Source organism: Heliconius melpomene, chromosome 8, assembly GCF_056956725.1.
Source record: "Heliconius melpomene rosina isolate 202511_hmr_F chromosome 8, ASM5695672v1, whole genome shotgun sequence".
Taxonomy (NCBI): Eukaryota; Metazoa; Arthropoda; class Insecta; order Lepidoptera; family Nymphalidae; genus Heliconius; species Heliconius melpomene.
In genome coordinates this window covers 7,732,859-7,757,382 of record NC_140396.1, presented here as the reverse complement: position 1 = coordinate 7,757,382, position 24,524 = coordinate 7,732,859, and the positions used below count along the sequence as shown (strand labels likewise).

The 24,524-nt window shown below is 34.2% G+C and overlaps 1 protein-coding gene across 1 annotated transcript in view; it reads right to left on the bottom strand.

Moving 5' to 3' along the window:
* Myo81F (unconventional myosin 81F) overlaps positions 1 to 24,524 on the bottom strand; it is a 77,961-nt gene that overhangs the window by 34,556 nt on the left and 18,881 nt on the right. The window contains exon 2 of the mRNA XM_085188984.1: positions 12,439 to 12,505. The gene's annotated coding sequence lies outside the window, so the exon portion shown is untranslated. The remainder of the gene's footprint in view (positions 1 to 12,438; positions 12,506 to 24,524) is intronic.

Genomic DNA, 24,524 nt, shown 5'->3' with positions numbered 1-24,524 from the left:
CCGGCTTACCGCAAAATAAGTATTATCCCCCCTAAAACAGATTAGTAACGGTTGTATAGGCGTAAATTGACTTTTAGCTAAGCCCGCTTTATTGATGCTAATGCTATTTACTTTAGTGTCGTTGGAAGCCTTGGAAGAAAGGACTTACAGTTTTATCTTATAAGAATGTAAAACAATTTATTTGACTTAGTCAATATTGATTTATAAGACAAATATACCAGTTAAAGTGTAATTTCATAGAAAAAATTATATTATTGAAAAGCTAGGTGTATATAGATACAAAATCATATAAATTATAGACGATAAATTTGCAAATCGCATAAGTTTTTATTAAATTTTACGCTGTGGCAGGGTAGGCACTGAGAGAGAGAATCTAGTGTTAAGACACTGCCAATACCTGCATTGCGTGTTGACTTGCGTAACTTAACGCCATGAGTAAAACACATTTTTAAAAAAATTGTATTACATAATATGCGCATACACCTAATAGGTACCTACATTATATTTGGAATGCCTGAATCTTGATCTCGAGTGAGGTTCAATAGGCGACACTCATTACTGGCCATTATTCAATCTAGGAGTGACCCGTGTACTGTTTCATTTAGTGCTAGACTACAATTACGTAATTGTTTGTCGCTGTATTAGACATAGAGTCTATTTTAAAGAGAGGAATTTAGAGGAGAAATCATTTATAATATATAATTTAGCATTATTAAATTATAATTTAATTTAATTATAATTATTAAATTAAATATAATTTAGCATTATTAAATTATATATTATAGAGAGGCTGGAGAGGCCGTTATGGCGCCGCCACCCAACACGCAATGCCTGGAGAATTCGGCGTATAAAAAGGGGAACGTAGTGTCTCATAACACTAGCTTCCCTCTGCCTACCCTGCTGCTGCTATGTGCGGGATACAACATGAAGATATATATAAATATACGTTCTTTTAAAAACGGTAGTAAATCTCATACATGGTCAGACAATACCATCATTCCTGCAGTATAAACAGTATAGTAAGGCAGCGTGGACTAGACGACAAGTGGGCACTTTCTCCCCCCAACGACGAGAGTGGAACTCTTAAAATATCCTTACCTTACAAAATGCCCAATTTAAATAACTTCAAAGTCATTAATAATCCTGACATTTATGTATGAGAGTGAAAAATATATATCCGTGTTAAGCGTTTGTTTAACACCGAAATAAAAATTATTTTCGTCACATTTCTGTGATTTATATCCTGCCAACGGAAAACGCCATCTTTTAATAAGTTAATTTGAATATCCATACCTATATTATGAATTCGAAAATAATTCTGTCTGTCTGTCTGTCTTTTACGAAATCAGGGCCAAACCGCTAATTTAATTGTGATAAAATACTCATATAGATGGATGAATATAGGATACTTTTTTTTCTCATATTTGTAATATTTTCGATATATACCAATATATTAAAATACTTATTAATTTGACATACAATTTATTCCGCCATGTTAATAACAACCGCCGTTGCTAAGCAACGATTTGCAAAGTTTGTTGTTAGAAAACGTCACCCAAAATGAGCTTGCTTAACGCATCTCTCTATTGAAAACTGAAAATAATTTCATAAATATATTTAATAAATATTCATATAGTTCAAGCGGGCGTAGCCGCGTTCGGGTCCACTAGTACTATTTATTATATGTAAGTAGGTAGGTATGTCCCCTACAGTTGGAACCGAACCTACAACCATCACGCGTAAATTCAAAGTATAAAGCACCGAATGAACGAAATCCAATTTTGATTGCCATTACCAAGTTTTCAAATGAACGCGTCAAGGGGTATGGTATGGTGGGGTAGTTATCGAACCATCGTTTTATTCCGCTTTAGTGGAAGAGGCGTTTGCAATTTTCCAGCACTTCATCAGACTTAGCGTTAAATGAACGTTATTTCCATGTCATCGGCCTGTGCTCCAGTTAAGTTGGGTCACACTTTTTAGATAATATTGAAAAAAAAGCCTAGGTAGGTATATTTTTTATTTTATATTTTTTTTTGTCGAGAACCGCGGCGTAGAGTTCCGCAACTTCCGTTGTTCCGCGGAAAATGGAGAACGGACTATCTTAACACTAGTTTCTTCTGGCCACCCACCCTGCTGTGTGTGGAATATAACGTGAAGCTGATATTTTTACTTTTTATTCAAATATTCCCTTCTTCAAACAACTTTTTCTTTAGCATTATTAATATTTTTATTAGTTTGCCCCTACTAACACTATTCTTAATATAAACATTATATTAAAATAGTTGTAAAACAGACCAAAAAAATAAAAACCTAATCCAAATTTAGAGCAGAATTGAAATAAGTCTTATGAAATATTTGAAATTGATTAATCTTTGGAGGAAAACCTCGGTATTGGATCTTGATTGCATTACTTACCAATATCGTTACAGATTCTTCGCTCTATTTATTATGTGATTTTCAATCTTCGACTATTTTATTTAAAGAAATATATATTTTTGTACTAAAAGAAACTTACATGCATACAATACAAATGCAGTATTTTTTTAAAATTAGGTTCGCTTTCATAGTTTTTTTAAAATAAATTATTAATAAATAACAATTTTGTTACTCTTAACCTTCCCGAAATTGAATCCCAATAATTAAGTTTGGAAAAATTGATTTATTTTCCCCGATTCCTTTAATCTTTTCAGATTGAGAGACATAAAGAATTTAAAATTGAAATACTTTTAGATCGGGAAGAACTAATCTAACTTGGAAAAACGTGTAAAAACACCTATAACATTAAGATATCTACATTCCTCTCAAATTAATGTAGATAATAAATAGATCTAATAGATGCGCGTGCGCTCGTAAATCTTTTCACTTCTAATGGTCGTACGAGTATAAACCCGACGCGTGCCGCAGCGGAAATAGATCTCGTATGGATGTGTTGTTTGAAACTTATATTTAATTTAATAGTAATAGATAAACAGGTAATGGATTATATTTAATAGTATGGGAAACTATTGTGACGTAGGGGTATGAAGGTGTGACTGTAAATGTGGGTTCGATTTCCACTCGTTAATATTTTCTCTGGCGGCAAGGCGCGTCAATACCTACGTAATGATTCCAGAATTCCTAGCTGCTAGCTAGTGCCTGCAGAAAGTGGGCCACGGAAGTGTCTTGATGGGAACGGTGTATCTTAACACTAGGTTCCCTCTGCCTACTCTGCTATGAGCGGGATACAGCTCGAAGCTAAAAAAAAATAGTAATATAATAAATTATTAAAATATAGATACCCCATTATTATCTACGTTACAAATTACTTTTAAGCAGCGCAATAACCAAGAGTAATTTGTTAGTAATAACTAATATCTACGCCCACAAGCAATAATCCCGTGTCAACAGAATTAATCTGTCGTGTTGCCATATAACAATTACCAAATTGTTTTTTAGAGTTATCAATATAATGCTTTTTGAGATAAGAGCGTTTGAAATTGAAAAAATATTTTTGTACTATCTAAGTCCATTTCTCGAAGATGAATGCTATGGGCCATCTGGGCAAATTTAAAAAGTGACGTTTTGACCCATGAATAAAAGAGGTATAATAATTTGTTTATTGTCGAATTACGGCTTTTCTCACATGCTATTTTCTTATTTTGTTTAATTTTATTATATATTTAATTTAATATTTATTTTAGTGTAATTTATAATATAACAAAAAATAATTCTAATCATTATTCTTAAACGACTAAGAAAACGACCAGAACGTACAAGTAATCGCAAGCCAAGACGTCTAGATTCTGGAACTTTGTAGGCTACGATAAGGAACGCGAGGCATGAATGGACCGCGTTTGTTACACAAAGGGGCTGGTCCCTGACAGGATATTACATGGTAAGTCAGGAGATGAAGAGATGAAGTTCAATTTAGCAAAATTTCAGTATTCTAAAATGTGCTAACGTTGAATTTTATTAGAATAGAACACGTTTACTATTTTTTCTCGTATATCATCAATATTTTGTTTTAAAACACTTTATTACATTTCTTCCAAAGACAACCAGTATAACGTTACTTAAAACAAAAACTCTAGGTAAATTAAAAGCAATTAAAACTATAAAAGTTCCAGTTCAAATCCAACTTTGAAAGGGGGTAGCCAAGTTTATTTGAAGCAGTAAAGGGGGGTGGCGGGCGAGTCGGGTACTTTATTGCGGTGATGAAGACAATGCTGTCTGAAAACAGTGCTTTAAGATCGTGGTTTGGTTCATTTTATGTATGAACAATTTTATATAGTGTGTTGTTGAGGAGGATTTAAAACTTTATGCAGTTCTTAATAAACAATAATAAAAAAAAATTATAATAATAATTTATTTAATAAATAAAATTTAAATTAAACTTATCGATCCATAAGATTTTAATAGCAAATAATTAACTTAATTAAGCTTTACGCTATATCCCTAGCGGGGTAGTCAAAGATTACGTTCTCTGCATAATTCTTTCTCCTCTTCCACCGTCACCAATCAAACCATCATCAAATTCAGTTGTTCTAATACTTTACCATTTACACTGATCTTGTAATAGCAAATAATTAAATTAAAAATCGTAATCGCCAATTCAAGACATAAAGACAAAAAAATACTTTTTGTCCCAGTGATATAATCTAAAATCAAAATTAAATCAGCTTCACGCTGTATCCCGCACCCAGCAGGGTGGGCAGAGGGAACCTAGTGTTGAGACACTCCATTCCCCACTTTCTGCCGAATTCGGGAGGCATTGCGTGTTGAGTGGCTAAACTCAACGCCGCGCTTTGCCTCGACACCATAATTTAATAACTCAAGAAATTATAATATTTTTAAGTAAAATAGTGAATCACATGTATATTGTCAATTATGTAACGTATATATACAAATAGAACAAACCATGTCCACCATAAAATTGATGAGGTGAGAAAAAGGAAACAAAAACACCACTTTATGGTGTTGTAAAGGAAGGTTGGCAATTTGTCGCCACAATCTTGTCATTGTATCTTGATTGGAAGGCTTCGTCACTTCTTAAAACAAGAAGCTGACTCATCATCCTTCGAGCACCTACTTGGTGCTACGTCAGCAAAATCGTGAAGTTAGATAGTAGATCAAATAATCGATATTATCACTATTTTTTTTATATTTATTGAGGCCGTCGTCGCGCAGTGGTACAAGTTTGTGCCTGTAAATGCGACGGTTGGGGGTTAGAATCCCACTCGGAGAATCCCCCGCAACCGCTATTATCATTAATTAATATAATCGTTATTATTTATTAATATTTTCATTTCAAAGCGCGTTCAGTTCCGCAACTCAACACGCAATACCTCGAAAATTCGACGGAACGAAGTATCTTAACACTAGGTTCCCAGGTTCCCTCTGCCTACCCAGCTATATACGGGGATACAGCGCGAAGTTAAAAAAACATTACATTACATTAATCTTTACCATTTTAAAATGTAATTTAATAAAATAATAATAACATAAAAATCTGCAGTATTACTGCATTTAACCTCATGCAGTATAAAGCCGTAAAAACATATTAAACCATCGCTATTACTAACATGATAGCATAATCCTGTAAAAGGGAATTCCTATGTACTTATTTATTTATTGTAGGTTAGTAGAAATGGAGTCAACATCGCATTCGTATAGTAATGGGGGCACCAAACTGTTTATATAATACTAGTGGACCCGAACGCGGCTACGCCCGCTTGAACTATACGAATATTTATTAAATATATTTATGAAATTATTGTCAGTTTTCAGTAGTTTTCAATATTCGTTAAGCAAGTTCATTTTGGGTGACGTTTTTTAACAACAAATTTTGCAAGTCGGTTCTAAGCAACGGTCGCATAGCGATGTTTGTTATAAGCATGGCGGAATAAATTGCATGTCAAATTAATAAGTATTTTAATATATTGGTATATATCGATAATATTACAAATATGAGAAAAAAAAGTATCCTATGTTCATCCCGAGACCCTCAAGTATCTCTATATGAGTATTTTATCACAATTGAATTAGCGGTTTGGCTCTGATTGCGTAAAAGACAGACAGACAGAGTTACTAAAATAAAAAAAGATTTAGAATTGTTTTTTATTTAAGCAATTTTAGCTTCTCGCTCTATCTTTGATACCTATTCCATAACACTCCGTTCCCGGCTTTCCACAAGAATACGTGATATTACCTCCTGAGTAACGGATCTCAATCTCGCATCGAGAGAAAGATCTCGCACTTTGTCTTATCAAACACTTACATACACTTATTTCATCTTAATAATCAATAATGTAATTTTGTTAAAAAAAATCTTTAGAAAAATTATAGTTTATAATTATACAGATAAAAATTAAAAATGTATCTATTCAAATTTCATGCCCCAATTTATTTCTAGCATATATATATATGTTAATTTTCTACAACAACCGAAAAAGATATGACATTTTTAGATTCCATTTCCTAGAGTGTTAAGAGAATAGTAACGCATGGAAAACTAGCATGAATTTTGAAAGGCTTTTTAAAATAGCATCCCCGTATAGGTAAATGGGTCACAGCTGAGCTGCAGTTGCCGACCCACTTGTTTGACCTCTGACCTATCATTCGAATGGAATTTATAGAATATTGTTTATATTATACGTACCTATATATAGCTTTTGCATTCCTGCAGCGGTAACGTGCGAAACCACAACGAATATAGGAAGTTTGTATTAAAATATAGTGAAAAATTGTATTATTACAATAAAAACAATTTTTCTATTTGTCTATATGTAATTTGTTTAAACAATTTGTCTATACGCACATATTTCAAATGAATATATCAATAAAAATTCTCAACAGATATTCCATAATTCTTTAACAAAACCTTAGTTGTACTGGGTATATTATAAGCATACATTCTATTGGCCTTTCCAAAAAATCAACCCGTTTTTAGGCAGCAGTGTGGATAGAACATCCTACAATTTTGTTCTATTTCAGCTTCGCGCTTATAGCAGGGTAAGCAGGGGAACCTTTCCGTCGTATTCTGGAGGCAGACAGGAACTCAACACCGCGCTTTGCCTCGACATCAGAGGGAAAAAATAATAATTTTTATATATAAAAATGTTTAATTGTCTCTAGTGGTTATCGAACACACAACCTCACGTGTTTACAGTACACGTTTTACGCAACTAAAATAGCAACAAAAATAGGGGATATTTTATTAGTAGGTATCTCTATCATTAATATTTTTATTTGTATCATATTAACATACATCAATGTATGTATGACGAATTGGTAGTATCAACCAAGTTTTTCTACCAAAACAACTTGTTACAATATTATGAGAGGCATTTGTAACTCGATCCTTTGTTTTTGTGTTCTCAGACAAAGGAGGGGTTTATTAGGGGGTGACAAAATTATTTAGTACAAAAATTACTTTTGTATTTTCTCAAGGGAACACCTTGGGAAATGTGAAATATTCGCAAATATTGTTTTATTAAGGATTTATTTTTGCTTCCCGAACATAGCAGGTTCGCCAGAGGAACCTGGGAACCTAATGTTAAGACATACTAACAAAACTAAGTATATTAAAATTTTAAACGAAATAACAAGTCTAACATTTAAAATTCTGTTATTCAAAGAACTTTTGTACTTTAAAGTTTAATTATATTTAGGGTTAGCGAATATTAGCATTTAACCTTCACTAAAGGAAAATATTCTTCAATAAAGCTTTTGAATTTTCATTCTCGAGAAGCCCTTAAGCCTTGTTATTCTCATATAGAATTGTAAATATAAATGGACTTTATATTTTATTTATGAATCAGGAAACGAGAAAGAACCATTGTTAACAATTCTACGATTATCATAAACGTTAAGAGACGCCAGTCAAGTCACGATTTTAATTGCGACAAATTGTGGATTCGATTCCCATTTGAGGAAATAAAATATTTAGCATTTTCATTGCCTCGCTCTAAAAATGAGGCAAAGCGCGGTGTTGGGTTCTGCCACTCTACACTGGCAATGTCTCCAGAAACGATTACGGAGGAAAACGTGCAACAGAGTGTCTTAACACTAGATTCTCAGGTTGCTCTGTCTACGCTAAGCTAAGCTAAACAAAAATTTAACGTAATTTATACAAAAAAGATTCGTTACCTAAAACTGGATTAACAGTTAAGTAAGGTCATGTTAAAATAGATTACATTTTTTATTCATTAACCAAGCCATAATTCTTTTTTACTTGGAAGTAATTTGCAAAAGTAAACAAATTAATTTAGGTTACATTAATCTAGTGGTTAGGCAAAAACGGACTGTATTAAAATTAATTACGTTCGTTTTAATAGAGTCAGCGCGTGTTGAGATTTTATATTATTATCCATACCTATATTATAAATTCGAAAGTAACTCTGTCTGTCTGTCTGTCTGTCTTTTACGCAATCAGGGCCAAACCGCTAATTTAATTGTGATAAAATACTCATAGAGATACTTGAGGGTCTCGGGATGAACATAGGATACTTTTTTTTCTCATATTTGTAATATTTTCGATATATATATCAATATATTAAAATAATTATTAATTTGACATGCAATTTATTCCGCCATGTTTATAACAACCGCCGTTGCTAGGCAACGATTTGGTAAGTTTGTTGTTAGAAAACGTCACCCAAAATGTGCTTGCTTAACGCATCTCTCTATTGAAAACTGAAAATAATTTCATAAATATATTTGTATAGTTCAAGCGGGCGTAGCCGCGTTCGGGTCCACTAGTCTATATATATAATATATTATTTTTAAATGAGGTTTAGCGTCGCCTATTTCTATTAGTTTTTGATATATCTAGCACTAGTCTGGGAACACACTGTTATGACACTCCTTTTTCATTGATACACTTCGGATACACAGTATCTGCCGTATTCTGGAGGCGTTGTGTGTTGAGTGGCTGAACTCAACACCGCGCTTTGCCTAGTTACCAGAGCGATGATGAAAATGTTAATTAATTAGTTACCTGGAATGAGAATCGAAGCCACAACCTATCGCGTTCACTCACCCGGCCTCATTTTTTTTAAAAGTTAAATAATTCTTATTGATAAGAATTATTTTATATTCCAATATTTTCTATATATAAAAGCAACAAAAAAATATTTTTATGTACGTATATCATATCAAAATTCAATACGACACATCAGTAGGTAGTTTTGATATTCGAGTCCGGTGGCGCACATCGTGATCGCGGCATTCGTTCAAAGGAGTAATGCCTACATCCACTAACACTAAACCCGTGGGACTTTTTTGCTGAATAATATAGAACTAGAGACTAATCTCTACAGGTCGTGGGTTCACTTCCCACTCGAGAAAATGTTTTTTTTTAATATCATTCATTTCCTCTAGAATTTCCCGGAAAGTGGCGTACGGAAATGTTTTAATAGAAACTAAGAGTCTCATCCCAACACTAGGTCCTCAGATACCCTATAAAACTGTAAAACATATTCTATTAATGCAAAGAAAAATTTATTTATACGTGACAAATAATTTTATTCGTTTAATCTATCAAAATATAGAAGTAAGATGAAATCCACTTCATAATATCTCCTTTGAGGATAAAATGCTGACGCTGTAACATGACGTCACAGTCAGGATCCTGGAGCAGCGTGCAATATGCAAACGCCTGTAAGAGCGAGCTCGTCGTCGCGTACATTACAGTTTTATAAGTAACAAGCATTCTACACACAGTGTGTGGCATCTATTGTTTAATTTTTCCTTTTTTTTTCTCAGCTTCACGCTGTACCACGAATATATCGGGGAAGGCAGAGGGAACCTTGTGTTACGATCCTCTGTTTCCCATTTTTCGCCGAATTTTTGGACCATTGCGCGTTGAGTGGCGAAGCTCAACGATCCGCTTCGACACCAGAGTGAGGAAAATGAAAAGATAACATAAATATTAAATTATTCATGTTATTAACTCGAATGGAAATCGAACACACAACCTGTCTCTAACAGTCACACCCTTGTACCCCAGCGCCGCGCTACTTATAATATTCTTATTTAATTAGAAACAATATTTTTACTCTATACACTAGTGCGCTTTTACTTAAAATTTTATCCAAAATCTAAAGCGAAAACCAATAAAAAATAATAAATAGGGGGCACTAATGATCGTATAAGCTATTAAATTAAAAATCCAACCCAACGCTACATACATACATGCTATCAGCGCGGGAATCAGGTCGGCAACAGTCAAGTGCAGGCGTAGTGGCTAACTGCGGTTATTAATTATGGAATAATTTAAATTTTATTTAAAATCAAATATATTTTATAACGTGGTGCAGAGGCACAAGGATGTGATAGTAACGCGACGGTTGTGGATTCGTTCCTTAATAGAGAGAATAAATTATTATTTATTATTATTTTCATTTCTTTGCTTTGGCAACAAGGCAAAATGCCGGCGGTGAGTTTCACCACTCAACACACTCTGTTTGTTCTGTTGCTGATTTGTTTTAAATAACTATTTGAAAACACACAAACATTTAACTTTCAAAAAGCTATTATAGCTAAATACTAACGTAAAAAATATTATTTTCTATATTGACGACACTTTTAAACGACAGTAATAATTTTAGTCTCATTAAATATATTTCACCAGGATAAAAAAAAAGAAAAAAAGATACCAGAGCGACGGCTCGCGACAGGATTTGAAATTCAAACTATGGAAAACGTCGCCCAACTTCGCGCTGAAACAAACTGGGACACACTCGAGATGCGATGCCATGGGTCCTTTTCCACCCCGCACAGCAATTTCAGGGTTAGTGAACTCGTACAACAAAGATGAAGAGTGCTTTGAGAGATTACAGCGCTTAACTTGTTCAGTGTTTCCGATTAACCGTTTTATTGTGGGGGAGTCGAACGACTTGGAAAGTACAAAATGTATCACGCATTACACAATTACCTAAATACTTTATTAAATCAGTTTCACGATGTATCCCGCACACAGCAGGGTAGGCAGAGGGAACCTAGTGTTAAGACATTTTGTTCCCTACTTTCTGCCGAATTTTGAAGGCATTGCGTGTTGAGTGGTGGAGCTTAACGCCGCTCTTTGCCTTGACACCAGAGCGAAGAAATGAAAATGGATCGAACCCACACCCAGTCGGTTTACAGTCACACGCTTGCTCGCTGCGTCATGACTGGCCTCAGATCTTATGACATTGTTCTCCCAAAAGGATGTCCGTTTATATACTATTGATAAAATAGTTTTATTTTCCAAAGTTTTTTTGCTCTACGATCCGCCACACAACACGCTTTGCCTGCAGAATTCGGCAGAAAGTGAGAGCGGAGTGCCTTGACACTAGGCTCCCTCCGCCTACCCTGCTACATACGGGATACAGCGTGAAGCTGAAAATAAAATCATAAGATTTAATTATAATATAATAAAATACGCACAACTGACAGTTTTGTATTTGAGTGGAACCTTTTAGATCACAAGGAGTTGATATCTCCTTTGATCCACATTTCCTTTCACCGCTTCAAGTATATTCATTCATGTTTTAAAGAGTACGTAGCTCGTACGTAACGTTGTTTGACGTATTACTCCAATATACCAGGAACTGTTGAACACTAAACATTCTTGTGTTAGTGATTCATTAAAATATATAAACGGAAGTACAAACTGTATATTATTCAAACGTTTAAAAGAAGTTTTGTCTGTACTGAAATTATTTTATATCCTAAAAACTTTTTGTAAGAAAGTTAAATTAACAAATAACATCACAAGTTGCTAAAACCTTTTTATTTGTTCATTTTATCAAATATTTTATTCTTCGAGTGCGAATCGAATACCCTACCTACGCGTTTATATTCGCACGCTTCTGCCCCTGCGCCATGCCTGGCCTCAAGTTGTGTATATTTCATTGTCGTCATAAAGTCACCTATTTACATATAACAAACTTCCATTTATTACATTCTACGATAACAAAACTATATACGAGTGAATCAATCCATCAACCGTCAACGCTTATCAATTCAGCAATCGCAATTGTAAATATCATTAAAACTGAATGATAAATAACGGATATGGTTCCCTCGTACGGCGTGCCAACTTGCCATAGAGTCTTATATGGTATGGCACTGTACTGGCTGGCTTACATATCCTCAGCAGCAGCTAATGGAATGACAATCAGGCTATTGTCTATTGTTGAAGGCTTCTTAGGACAGGAACTAAGATAGCTGTTCCCTCGGTTTAAATGTAAATTTTTATAAGTAAGTGGTTTTAGTTGTTAAAGATTTAGTTATTATGTTTAAGTTGATAATAATATTGCAAAAATATTACTAGAAAATAATTGTTATGAAATATAAAAAACGTATATAGAAAGAATTTGGTACTTAATTGAAAGTAATTAGTTGATATTTAAAATAAATTATATCTACAACTGGGAGACATTTTAAGTTTTTTTTAATTTAATTTTTAGAGCTTACTTGTTTTGCGTTGTCGTCCTCAGAAAAATATATACTTCTATGATGGCCGCTTCATTTTATTTAAAATCTGAAAATAAAAATATTATTTCAATTATAAAATTAAATAAATGTATTATTTAAAAGAAAGAATTTTACTATATAATATAATTTAAATTTTAAATTTTGTTGTGTTATTAGGTATTTTCGTCAAGACGACGACTGTCACCATACAACTTTGAAAGCAGTTAATCTATATATATAAAATCGAAAGGTCACTCACTCATCACGAAATCTCAGAAACTACATGTACTAGGAATCTCAAATTTTGCATAGGAGTTACTTATAGGACGTAGGTGCTCGCTAAGACGGGAATTTGCAATATTCGATTTCTAAGGGGTTGTTTTTGGGATCAAAATTTCGTATGAAACTTCGTTACTACAAATGCTAGTCACAAATTTTGCATAGACGTCACTAGGATGTAGTCATGGAGACAGAAATTAATAATAACATAGTTCATGCGGGTGAAACCGCGAGCGGGCCGCTAGTGTACAATAAATGTCACCTTAAAAACGCCCATTTAGAGGGACATCGCGTGTTGAATGGCAAAACCCCAGTTCGCACTTTGACTAATCAAAACGAGTAAATATTTCCCTATACTAAAAATATTTACGAAAATTTTACAGGCGAAAATATAATGAAAATTTGAAAAAAAGTTAATTGGTCAGTCGTGTCGCAGGGGCACGAGTACCATAATTATTTAGTAGTATTAAGTCATTTCCGATTCTCACTTTCATTTTATACGATTCCCATATAAAATGAAAGTGAGAATCGGAAATGACTTAATGGGAACGGCGGAACACTAGGTTCCCAAATTCTCTTTGCCTACCCTGTTATGAGCTCCCCTGGGATATGGGATAAAACTAAAAAACCGAACAACAATTGATAGAAGTAATTAGAAAAGACAAAGAGTATTCGAGGATGTGATGGAATATTCAATATTGAAATCAGGAACCGTATAGGCTATGGAGTTCCATGCAATTTCCTTTCGTGCTTCATGTAGAGCAGTGTCCGTATATGTATGTATGTAGGTACATAGATGAAGATAAAGGTTCCCTACACAAACAGAACTGGCTTTGTCATTTTGTAGTCTATTTGAAATCTGTAACACATTTTTATTTTGCACAGTTAACTTTGAAGTCAAAGTTTTAATTTTTTTTTAGCTACTCCAGCCCTAAGAATGGTAGGCATAGGTAACTTGTCATCCCAGGGTTAAAACACTGCGTTCCTATTAAGACACTTCCGTTCTCCACTTTCCGCCGAATTGGAGATTTACCTCGTCACCAGAGCAAAAAAATGAAAATATCAAATATTTCATTCCCTCGAATGGAAATCTAATCCACAACCAGTCACGTGTACAGCCCGCTTGTACCCTTACAGCACGATTGGCCTCATTTTAAATTAACATTTTATCTTATATTGGCTACTAAACGAAACAATGTAAACATAGGCCTCATTATATACCAATAACATACCATAAATAGAAGGAAATATACATAGAGACATGCATACGACAATAAGAAAACGATCCTTTTAATACGGCAAATGTAAAAAGCGTAAACATCACAATGCACGCGAGCGTATCAACCACGAGTGAGGCTCATCAAATATGCGTTAAAGAGATATTAAGCAAAAATATTATAATTTAGGTCGTAGTGGCGCAGGGGCGTGACTGTAACACAACAGTCCTGGGTTTGATCACCATTCGCGGGAAATAGAATATTAATAATTTCATTTCTTCGCTCCAAGGCAAAAGCGCGTCGAGTCCCTTCACTTAACTTGTGCCTCTAAAAATCAGCAGACTTAAGGAACGAAGTGTCTTACCACTAGGTTCCCTTTGCCTATCCTGTTGTATGCGGGATACAGCGTGAAGCAATTTTTTTAAATATTATAATTTAGACCGCGACAGTTCCTTTTGGGTGGGCGCGTTGCGGAACCGGAAAATGGCAGTAGGTATGTTACTGGTATGTACTGATATCATACTTATTTTTGTTACCGAACTTCGGTGCGATTAGAATTTTAATTATTATATATATATATTTATATTTAATTATAAAATTGTTAAACACTGTTTGTGTTTTATTATGTATAAGTTCTTATAAATATTAGAAAATTATATGGCTATATTTAAGTTTCTATTAAAGGAAAAATATATGAAAAACTTGCGGTAAGTACCTAATATTACGTCCTTTGTAAGTTACTTCCTCAAGGAAATAATTGTAGGAAGAAGTTATATAAATAATATAATAGACGATGTATTGTATTCAAATAACGATTTCACTTTTTGCTGACCGCTAATTTACATTGTTTAAGAAATGTGACACTTTTATTAAAATATATTTAGCTTTTAAATAATTCCTATAGAGAAATGTTATTACAGAAAATAAATGCGATAGATTGTGGGTCATTTGCCCGCTTTGGCAACGGGACATATCGCGGCGTTAATTTCCGCCACTCAACACGCAACGCTTCGAAAGTACGGTGGAAGTTGAAGAACGGAGTGTCTTAACACTAGGTTCCCTGCCTACACTGCCTATACAGCCTATACAAAGTGACGTTAGGGTGGGCGACATATGTGAATTTAATTTAAACTATTTTAGTTCGGTTTGATAGAAAAAGACATAGAGTTCATAATATTCAATATCAATTACAAATAACGACTCCCCTCACACAATATTTTTATAGAACTTATGGAACGCCATGAAAAAAATATAATAATTTTTCATAACATAATATTAGCTAAGTGTATTAGAAAATTAATCTCATAGCATTAGCATAACGCTGTTCCCTAAATGTTTCAGAATTCATTACTTCTCTGTGGCTTTGTTCCAAAAAGGGGATTACCATTTAGGAATTAAAGACTCATATTCTAACTCAAATAATAGTAGCGGCATCATGTCTGACTTTAAATATGTCTCATATTATTTATCAACTTCAGCTTCACGCTGTATCCCGCACACAGCAGGGTAGGCAGAGGGAACCTAGTGTGAAGACACTCCATTCCCCACTTTATTTATAGTGGATTATTAGTTATGGATTATTATTATTTATAGTGGATTTAAATCGCACACGATAATATGTTTCTAATAAAGACATAAACGACGACAGCTAAGGAGTGGAACTCCCTGCCTGCTCAACTGTTCCCCGATAAATACAACTTGGCCGTCTTCAAGGACAGAGTGAATAGGCATTATCTGGGTAAACATGCTCCACCATCGTTCGCATCGTCACTTACCACCAGGTGAGATAGCGGACAAATGCTTACCTATCTTCAATAAAAAAAAAACGTATAGTTTTCATTATCTAATAATTATGTAACAGTGAGACAGTGCAGTGGCTGGTCACTACGTCCTCTCTAGCCTGAGAGATAATCGACGATGACCAGAAACACTACATATCAAATCCCACATAGTATGCAACTTTCATAAATATAAACAATCCGGTCTGACGGACTCATTAAGTTCGCATTGGGAAGTAGTCATTAAAAAGTGTGGAATGAGCAATTTCCGTTAGTTTGCGGGTGAGCTGGACGCGTCGGCGATGGTGTTTGCACGCATTGCATTTGGAATATTGGATACGTGCGAGTTCGTATGTACCTAAATGCTTCTGTGTTGCCATATAAAAAAAATAATTATATTCCTTCAATCCTATCGAGATCGTCGTAGCGCAGGTGGACATGGGTGTGTGCAACGCGACAGTTGTGGGTTCCATCTCTATTGAGATTTTCATTTCTTCGCTTTAACTCCAAGGCAAAAGCCCGGCGTTGACTGGCACCAACGAACACGAAATGCTTAGAAAAATTCGGCTGAAATGAGTAGATAAAGTAACTGGTCATTTAATTCTCTTCTCTTTCTTTCTTATGGAAAATGAAAAATAAAAAGTAGATTTAATTCCATTATTTTTATGAATGCACAGTAAAATATAATTTCAAGTCGAGGCTTACACTATGATGTACTTATAAAAAAATTGTTTACTTGCATTTTTTAATATTACAGACATTTATTACATTCTACGAGTATACTCAACTATTCCACCTATTCACCAACTAAAATAAATAGTAGTGTTATGTTATTCTTTTCATATCATTCTGATCATATAGCTGGTTTTACTAGTTCAGTTTCAGGATAGCATTTCTGTCTTTATTAAAGACCCGAGTCCTCGAGCGCTGGGCACCACGCCAATTCCATACAAGGTGCGCCTTGAGACAAAATTGGCTTGCAAGATTTTCAAGTACAAAAATCGGTCAGATTCCACGTTTAACTAACATGTCTGTTCTTTTTCTTTACATAATTACAATTGTAGTAAAAAGATAAGCTTATTTTGTTAGCCTAAAGTTATATTATATTAAGGCCAGCCGTGGCACAAGCGTGCGACTATAAACGTAGGTTCGGGTGCGACTATAAAGGTTGTAGGTTCGATTTCCACTCGAGGAAATGAAATATTATTTAATATTTTCATTTTCTCATTCTGGTGTGGTCTGACAAAGTGCGCCGTTAAGTTCCGTCACTCTACACGCAGCGTCACCAGGAACAGAAGTGTTTTGATAAGAACGGAGTGCCTTAACACTTTTCGATTCCCAGATACCCTCTGCCCACGCTGCTGTATGCGGAATACTGCGTGAAGATAAAAAAAAGTAAAGTATTTTCATATAACATGTTTAGCGTTTTTGCTGACGGCTAAAGTGTACTGAACGTTTTACGGTCAACGTGCTCGTCTGTTGCACTAATTTATAATTAAATTGTGAGCTAGATTTGGAGTAACTCGATGTTAATTTATTTTTGCTTGTATAAAATTAACCTATGTGAGTTTTTCATTTGAGATTTCTACGATTTTTATAAAATATTTACGAAATATTGTGGTTTAAGTTTTTACATTCTGTACGAATAGGTATTTTTGTACTTAATTTAAATAATGAAAAAAGTCTCACGCTGTGGTGCTTCAATAAACAGACGTCAGTGGCAACAGCCTAATAATTCTTATACAGGGTGGAAGAGGCAGCGCTTCTTTTACTGAAACTGCATATAGGGTAAAATATTTCAAACCCAGAATTAAAAAAAATAATCAAGGTACCTCAACGGTTTGGACGTAGGATTTTTTTTACATTTCACGATTTTTATCCATACCTGTATTTCGTGTCACGCACACATACGTATGCGACGTTGCCGCTTTGACAGGTAAGTGTGTGCGTGCCTATGTTATACTTTACAAATGGCGTTTTATTTTAAAACGATAATTTTATTATTTATTTTGTTTCAAAAAAAAACTTTTTCATTTTTGAGAATTATTTTTTTTCCGAATTATATTAGGCTTATATAGAGTAGTTAAAACTGTGGTTTCATTTAAAGTGGCGCTGACAATTCCACCCTGTATATACACTAGCGGCCCGCTCGCGGTTTCACCCGCGTGAACTATGTTATTATTAATTTCAGTCTCCATGACTACGTCCTAGTGACGTCTATGCAAAATTTGAGACTCCTAGCATTTGTAGTAACGAAGTTTCATACAAATTTTCGACCCCAAAAACAACCCCTTAGAAGTGGAATATTGCAAATTCCCGTCTTAGCGAGCACCTACGTACTATAAATAACTCCTGTACAAAATTTGAGATTCCTAGCACTTGCAGTTTCTGAGATTTCGTGATGAGTGAGTGACCTTTCGATTTTATATATATAGAAGATAGATACATATGTATCGTTGATTGTTATTTGAGTCCTGTCTCCATTATTAAGAGAAGTGCGGGCGTGAAAGGTGTTACTATAATGAAAGCGCAAAAGCGTGCAACTGTAAACGCGAGGGTTGTGGGTTCGATTCCCACTCGGAAGAATGTAATATTTTAATATTATAAATTCCTCGCTTTGGTAACGGGAAAAAGAGCGGCGTTGAACAGCGTCACCTAACACGAAATACTTCAAGGATTCGGTGAAAAAAAAGTAGAGAACAGAAGTGTCTTAATAAAAAACGAAGTGTCCTCACACTAGGTTCCCAGCCTACTAAAAATATATACAGATACTATGATATCACTATAAATACATATCACATATCTACAAATTCCTTTATATCATCACCAACCCACCAAGCAAAGACCAAAAGACATTTTCTTTTTCTCTCACCGCACCTCGCCTACTGTCCCTGCACCGCATTGCATATGCAATTATGCATAGATAGCGTGACATGCGTGCCACGTCACGCGATCGTCCGCCTTCCTATTACATAGAATTACTATTTATCGGTCACACCTAACTTGGCGAGCTAATGTTGCTTGCCGTTGTCTTGTTCTTCTGTATTTTATAACATCGTCATTTAGTTGCACTAGAACTAGTAACTAGTACGTATAAAATTAAAAGTTTAGACTTTGCTACAAATAAGTTCTGAGTGAATTGTGAGGAAAGTGAGTCCTTAACACTATGGTTCCTCTGCCTATCCTTCTATAAGCGGGAAACTGCATGAAGCTGGAAAAAAAAATGTTACGATCATGATATCAAATTCATTAAATTAATAATTCACCGTACAATATACAATTATCTTAAGTAAATACCGCTTATAATAACCACATAGCACTCTAACAACGCTAATTAAAAGATATACATTCACATATAATTCAAAGAAACAATAGTAAAATATTTAAAGTCGATGATTAAAACACGCGATGGTGTCTGTAGGTACCACTTTGTTAGAACTGACGTTGTTATTAGAAGTTATTTAAAATTTTCAAAGTTAACTTTTACGCTCTATACTATAAATAAACTGCTTCGAAAAAATTATAATTAACTTTCTGCGAGGTTTTTTTTTAATTAAAATTTTTAAGTCTAATGTGAAGTCTGTCTTTGGCTAACAGTCAGTTACTTAACTGTTAGCTAAATTAATCTCTTACAAAAAATATTTTTTTTATTGAAAATATATATTTATAATATTCTTTGTGAATATTAATGAGCGTATAGGATATGCGCTGTACTATGTGGAATGCCTTGAAATTACTGTCATTATATTATTTTTATCGTAAACGCATAGTACAGGAAGGAAGTTAAAAGTTATGTGGATATCGTTATAGTTGTATGTATAAAATAACACTCATGGCGCAAGAGCACAATGTGACAGGTTATGGGTTCGATTCCAACTCGAGGAAAAGAAATGTTTAATATTTTCATTTCTTCGTTCTGGTATCGAGAAAAAAGCGCGACGTTGTGTCCCGCCACGGAATGTGTCTAGAATTCAGCGGAAAATGGGAAATGCAGTGTTTTAACACTATGTTCTCTCTGCCTACCCTGCTGTGTGCTTCAACACCTATACCCGACCGATATATCAAAACGTAACTTAAAACCGATATGTTAAGGAAAACATAACGTATCGATATATGTTTTTAGAAAACCGTTTTTACAGAAACTTAAAACTCAACATAGTTGTGATCTGAACAAAACCGTAATAACGCAAAACTTTTGAAACGTCAAACGGTTTTATATTAAAACTAACTTCCTCTCTTTCTAAGTAACTTATTCCGAACGGGCGTAAATGAGATAAGGCGAATATCTGATAAACTGATATTCGCTACCCGTACTCTCGACTCTCGACTCTCTTTCTATCCGTATATTCTTCACGGGTGTAAAAGAAATGAAGCGAATATCCGATAACTAACTAACTAACAGATTCATGTTTCGGCGGTTTTCTTACATTACATCTACAAGTTATTATTTCGTCGTTATGAAATCGAACTTCTAAATAAATGAATAAAGTTGAAATTTAGATATGATTTTGAATTTTAACATTATTTCAATTTAATTACAATTCAAATATTGTTTTTTTACATTTGATTATAGTTTTTATTTATATGTAATACTAATTACATATATTTATTATGATATTATAATGTTATAATTATGATTTTGCGTTTATTGACAATTCGAAAAAAAAAACGATATCTGAAAACCGTTTTTGATATCGATACGAAAACCATATATCGGTTTCATAACCGTTAGCGGAAAAAAACGATAACGCCCATCTCTACTGTACTTCTAACGCTTTAGCAAAGAATATAGTATAAGTATTTTCAGTATCAATAAATACATATTTTAATCCTTAAACAAATTCTAAGAACACTTAAAATATAAAATAGTCAATGTTTCCCCAAGTTGATGTCCTCATCCTGAAACTTACTGCAGGCATGGTTGTCCACAATCCACAGCCAGAAAGCGTGTTTCAAACATCGCCAACCGTAAAAGCGGATGTTTAAAGTATCGTTGAAGCCCTGCGCCGGGCCTTTTGTTAAAAGTTTGTTTATATAAAAAAAAAACTATATTCTTCTTCAAATATTTTAATACATCTTGCAGATACTATCCGTATAGTAATTTAATGGGTTGAAGAAAGAAACAATGTTTAAGCTTATACAACAAATTTTGCTAGCGTAGCTTTTTTAAAGCCTTTTGTACTAAGATACTGACCAAAAAAAGCTGTATTAAACTTATAAAAATTGCATAGTCGTCTCTGCATGGAAGCGTATAGCTTAATCGACCAAGGTTTAAATTCCTAGCTTCAAATCCTGCTATGTTTAGATTTTTAACCATTTCCTTATCATTATTATGAAAATAATGCATTTAAAGCTGTTAATTGTTTACAAGCTCTTGCTAGAGGCTCCGTGATCATATAGAAATTATTGGGACTTATGTGTCACATGACACAATCCAAGGATCGATGGGTTCCATCGTAGTCGCAGGTCCAATGAGTTACCTACATCGAAACAATTAATGTGACGTTTTTATTCGTCGATGAATAGACTATTCATCACAAAAAGAGATTTTAATTTGAACCAATAGTTCCCGAGATTAACGCGCTCAACCATACAAACTATTCAACTTCATAATATTTGCATAAATTAAATGATATATTAACAACAGTTCATATATTTATTAAAATAAATCAAAAATCAGCTTCACGCTGTATCCCGCACATAGCAGGGTAGGCAGAGGGAACCTACTGTTAAGACACTCCGTTCTCCACTTTCTACGCAATTCTGGAGGCATTGCGTGTTGACTGGAAGAACAACGCCGCACTTTGCCTCGACACCAGAGCGAAGACATGGAAATATAAATATTTCACTTCCTCGAGTGGAGATCGAACCCACAACCGTCGCGTTACAGTCACACCCTTGTGCCGCTGCGCCACGACGGCCATACATTTTTAGCTTTCTTACTAAACATCTTTACTAAGGAAGTATTAAACCTGATACTTAACAAATCGTTGTATCGGGGTCAACTGTACTTAAGTCACTTCGTAATAGGATTACTCAAAACCAAGTCGGCTGCAAGTGACCGCAGGGCTCGAGCAGTCTAATTAAGATCTCAGCGAAGCAATCAATCAATATTAACGTTGCGGCTTTACGTTGTTCATGCGTTAAAATAGTAAGATTATCTAGTTTTGTCCTTTTATAATTAGTTAATTATAATTTTTTTCTAAATATAGCGATAAGTACCAGTACTATAATATACTTGTCATATATTTACTGGCTTGCTAAATACCTATAGCAAAATAATGTATATTACAATATTGAGAAAAAGAAAAAGAAAATATTTTTTTCATTTCCCGAGTGGGCATCCAACCCACGACCGTCGTGTCTGCAGTAACAGACGCCTGTGCCACTTGTGTCACGCTGAGGCCACACCGGCCTCTATAGATAGACTAATATATTATTAAATTCATATCATTATCATCAGTATAACACCACGAATGTTTTTGTTCACCAGTTCAGCTGCACTATAACCGGTGAGCTGTTGCAAGTAACGCATTTTCACCCATTGTTGCGCCCCATCCAGGTAGAACAATGAGTAGACGATAGAAGTATTCCATGCATAATGTCAACCATAGCTTAAAATCAGTGTTGCTATTTAATATTATATTTTTTTATCTCATTTTCGGAAATATGTATCTGTCCTGTGATGTGTGTTGCTGTGCTGATATTGTGTTCAAAGGGCACCTAGTGTCTACACACTATGTTCTTCATTTCCAGGCCGACATCGAGGCATTTTGGTGGTATTGGGTGACGAGATTCATCCTAGCGTTTTGTCTTACGATAGCAGAAAAATGACCATAAAGAAAAATTTACTTTCATTAATTTTGTGAAGGTATGTGAACGCAACTAGGCCATCCTTGGTGGCCTATTTCTTAAAAGTAAGTTACTTAAAATATGCCTACTTAGAACCTCTTAAGACATTAATTAAATAATACCATAAAGTAGCTCGTTATTTCTAAGTGTTCATGCATTAGTCATCTAAATTTGTTACAATCAAAGTCAAGAGTAATTGTTGTTATCATTACGATTTATTAGACTGAAATACCATTGTTTTCTTCATCAATATGAATAAAATAGATTAGTTTAACTAGATACTATAATTTATCAATATTTAACTTCATATTTCCAAAGCGTAAACAAAAATGATCTGTTGCTGCTTTCATAATTCGTCGAGACAAATTTCCACGAAAATAGGGGGAGTCTAGAGTAATAATATCATTAGGGGAATGACCGATGAATAAAAGATTTTACAAAGATAAATGAACTTAACCTTAGACAAATATTTTCAGAATAAAACATATAATAAATACAGTATAAAACTATAAACAAATGTAAGGGGTAGGTAGAGGCAATTTGGGAACGCAGTAAACCTACATACTCAGTTCCCATTAAGACACTTCCGTTCCCTACTTCTCGCCGAATTCTATAACTTATCAACAGGATGCTCTAATTAACTTAAGTCATTATAACTGTAAAGTGACGTAGCTCATACATTTCATATATGCTGTGGTATGCATACTAACACAAGGACTATTTTGGAAACAGCTGAAGTGGGGTCTCCTCAATGTTCATTCACCTTGTGACCCATTTAATGTAATATGCTTAAATTTAGATTTTTTTATTCCCAATCTGTTGTTCTTTGTTTCGTTTTTTTTTACTAATGTGTATACAAAAATAGTATAATATAGAATGTTAATTATTTTAATAAAGTGGGGTTAGATATATATATATATATATAGTGTACTATTTATCTCTTCTTGTTATATTTTGATAACAGTTACTTATAACAAAAACATTAAAACTTTTGATTAAAAAAAAGTTTAACCATGGTACATATTCAACAAGAGAACCATAACTGCTCCTCCAAAACCTTCAACTTTCAGCATTTAGCAAATTGCTAAAAATGCAATGAAACTTGACGAAGGCTTTCACTAAACGGAAGTAATTTAAGGAAACACCACTTAGTTTACTTCATAACGGAACGTAGTAAGCCAGAAAGTGCTTCATACAATTCATTCACCTCATGACCTATTTAGTGAATGTTCAACTTCATCTAACTTCAAGGTAGATGAAGTTTACTTTAACGTGATTGTTGTTTGGTGAACGAGTTAAAGCAGTTCTGATTGAGGCTTCAGTTCAGTTTGGTCAGGTATTTAAATCGTAATTACTTTTAGGTTTAGAGAACAATCTGCTATATAAAGATGACACATTTCCCGAAAAATCGGCGAAAAGTAGCAAACGGAAGTGTCTTAATGGGACCAGAGTGTTTTGGCACTAGGTATCCAAATTCCCTCTGCCTATCCTGCTGTGTGCGGGATACAGCATGAAAGTATAAATAATTACTAACTGAGTGATCAACAATCAAGAGAATAGTGTCTAAGTGTTTTTTATAACAAACTCGTTGTTTCAAAAACGTTTCATTTCACAAAGTAAGAAGTTCTAATTATGAAAATAAAGCACAAAAGAGTATGAAAGCGTGCGTTCTCGACATACATTCAAATGATATAGTGCGTCACACTAACGAACTTTACACACGCCCTAACTAGAACTCACATGAGAAATTTAGAGCCATACTTGAAAAATTGTCGCAGAAAAATTTTAAATTATCACATTTCATACTTACTTTAACTTATGAAATTTTATATAAAATTATAATCAGCTTCACGCTTACAGCAGTATAAGCAGAGGGAATTTAGTGCTAAAACACTCCGTTCTCCATTTTCCGAAAATGTTCATCAATCATGTTCCCGACACCAGGGCGAAGAGATGGAAA